A 3,271-nucleotide genomic window follows, 5' to 3' on the forward strand; every position below is an offset into this window, starting at 1 on the left:
TGAGGAAGGAGTTGTGAAATCCACATTCTTTTTTTATTTTTTTAATGTTTGTTCATTTTTTTGAGAAAGATAGAGTGAGCAGGGGAGGGGCAAAAAGAGAGACACTCAGAATCTGAAGCAGCTCCAGGCTCTGAGCTGTCAGCACAGAGCCCAACCCGGGGCTCGAACCCACGAACCGTGAGACCATGACCTGAGCCGAAGTCAGATGCTTAACCCACTGAGCCACCCAGGTGCCCCTTGAGATCCACATTTTTAGCAAGTTTCAAATGTGCAACACAGTATTATCAACCAGAGTCACCAAGTTGTACATTGCAGCCCGTGGCTTACTCAGCTTATTGAAACGCATTTCTTTCCCTAAGGGACACAGAGAGTTTTTGTGTAAAGTTATCTGAGGTGAAGGTTATCAGGCTGACAGGAAAGAAAACACTGTCTTCTGTTTCCATTGCCGCTCATTTCAGAGATGATCTTTGCGCATGCAGGTTTTCTGAAACTAAAAAAGGTGTTTTCTGAAATTTGAATGAACAAGCGTAAATAGTTCCCTGGGGTGTGAACAGCTTGGCCGGGGGATTTAAGCCCTTCTAACTGCTCCAGCTGGAGCCGACCCTGACATCTCCGGGGACAGGAGCTCTGCCACCGCCCGGAACCCCGGCCTGGCAGGAAAAATTCGCAGCTCTGCTTTGCTGGTTGTCTTGGGAGGGATTTAGAGCTGTATTTCAAGTCCTCTGAAAGAACGGCTCTCATGGTTTTCCTCTCGCCAGCAATTTGCACTGAGTAGGGACTCAACTATCACCTGCTGGCTGGCTCTTAGTGAATGGACTCTACCTCCATTTCTGTGGCAGCCTCGGTCTCACCGACTCCATAAAATGAGCGAAACGTGCAGTCTGGTGTGTAAGAGGGAGCCCTATTTATCTCAGTTTGGTCAAGTGCTGGCCACATAGCACCTCAAGTCTCAAGAAACCGAGCTAGAGCAGTTAGTGGTCGGCGCGGGCATGTTTAAAACCCGCAGTTCCTATAAACACACACGTTTTCTGTGTGAACATTTGAACACTTCGCAATACACGGGGCTCCGAGACGCGTCTGTGAGTGCACTCACAGATCTGCCACACCATTTTCCTTGCTCCCCTGGCCCCTCCTTGACCACACTTTTCTGCAGTTCTGGGCCATTCGGAGTAGCCCGCTGCAGAGACAGGGGCGCCGGTGAGGGAGAGGACAGGAGACGTCCCCACTTCTGAACCTCCTTGGTGGGTGTCCTCCACCAGCGCTAAAGTCTTCTCTCTCGGGGCACCGCCTGCCCCTGCCAGCACAGCGCCGACTGCAGACAAGGTGAGCTGTGTTTTCCAGAAAACTGCAGCTTATGCTGGTCTACCACAGCTTGGATTTTTAGCTTTCCTCTGCACACCCATACACGCATGTGCACGTGCACACACACACTCACACGGCTGCAAAGTGGACTTCTCCGTTCTCTCGGGGAGGATCTGGATTCTCGGGGTGCAGAGATCATGTTCTATTCCAGTCAACAACCTTCCCAGCAGTGATGTGCTGAAGCCCAGAGCCTGAGGGTGAGGTCGGAGGTCAATAAGGAAAGGTAGCTGGCAGGTGGCGGGGGGGGGGGGGGGGGGGGGGGGGGGGGGGGGGGGGGGGGGGGGGGGGGGGGCGCGGCAGGGCCTGACAGGGATGGAACGTGGCCACTGACCTTCTAGAGCTGGGCGTCAGTGCTACCCCTGCTTCCGGGAGGCTCCCTCCTACTGTGGGTGAACTCCTCTGGGACACGGCCTGGCCAGGGCAGCACCCAAAACCCGCCAGTAGATCTGAGTCAGCGCGTGCTCCGCACTTTACTGAGTGAACCAGTGCACGGTGGGAACCAAAACACACAGCCAAAATGGACAGGAATGGAACTTCACGCTGTCACACGTGATGGGCTTTTTGACAATGACAGACAGGAACCAGCATTCCCGGAAGTGATCGCTGGACACTGCAGACTTTGTACATGACAACTTGACTGTTAGGTCCAGGAGAGACCAGCCAGAGACGGAATAAAGGGAAGAAACACATCACAATTAAGGCACATCTGTACACATTTGGGCGTTTTTACATTCTTACAGAATCCAAAGTTTTTTTTATCAAAAACGCTCCTTTTTACTGATAAATATCGAGAAAAGTCTGCCAAGATTTCGGTGCTTCGGCGGTTCCGACAGACGTGGCTGATCCTGTACGAAGAGCCCGGGAGTGGGGGGGGCGGGTCAGAGCAGAAACGGCTCCTCTCCGTGGAGCGGCCATCGCTCCACCTCTCTCCATCTCTGCCTGCGGCAGGTCTATTAGGAGCTTTTGTTAAGAGCAGCCTCTTCACACTTAGACCCAGGTAAGGTCCCAAAAAAGCATTTTATAGCCTCTTCTTATTCACACCCCAGGCTCCTCCTTGCTGACTCGGTTAGGGGGAAGGAAACATATGCACCAAGACAAAATCCCAGCAACTCCTGAGTGTGTTTAATAGCCTTCGTCTCCCAGCCAGAACTTTCTGCAGACTGGGTCCCTCCTGATGGCTTTCTTCTCTAGGTCCTCGGTCCTTCCAAAGGGAAAGCCTGCTGGCCCCCCGCCCCCCAGGACAGCCTCAGCAGCCTGAGCCCTTCATCTTCGTCTTGTCCCACAGCCTCCGTGGCAAGGCGCCACCCACCCCCCTCACTAACAAACGGCTGGAAGGGCTACATACAAACAGAAACCTCAGCATTTCAGAGAACCCTGCTCCATCCGAACCTCCACACCCAGTGCCTGCTCCCCACAGAGTGCTCCTCCCAGGCAAGGGGTGACCGCCTTCCCTCCCCACATGCACTCCAGCTACCAAGTGTGCAAAGCAGATGTTTATGGAGAATGCACGGTGCAGGTGGACGGGGACACACAGGAACCCCGGTCCTAGGCCCACGGCTTCCCCGACACACACCAGAGCTCCTTGGGAGCTCACCCCACCTAAAATTCGTGGCAGATCCGTGGCCCCGGGGCCCCTCATGCCCAGACCACGTCCCTCCCCAGCTGGGCATCTAAGAGTGCAGCCTGACCCGCAGGTAGGGGTGCTGGAGGAGCTGCGGGGGTGCACGTCAGACTAGGGGAGACCCCTGCTAGAAGGGTAGCCCACGTCCGGCGTCCTATCAGGTCCGCGGGCAAGTAGGAGAGTCGGCCACCAGCTGCCCGCGGCCGGGGCGCGCGGGGCGAGAGGCCGCCGAGCCCGAGGCGCCGGCGGATCTGCCCGCGCCGGGAGGCGGGATCGCTGGGGGCGGCT

Source organism: Suricata suricatta, chromosome 7, assembly GCF_006229205.1.
Source record: "Suricata suricatta isolate VVHF042 chromosome 7, meerkat_22Aug2017_6uvM2_HiC, whole genome shotgun sequence".
NCBI lineage: Eukaryota > Metazoa > Chordata > Mammalia > Carnivora > Herpestidae > Suricata > Suricata suricatta.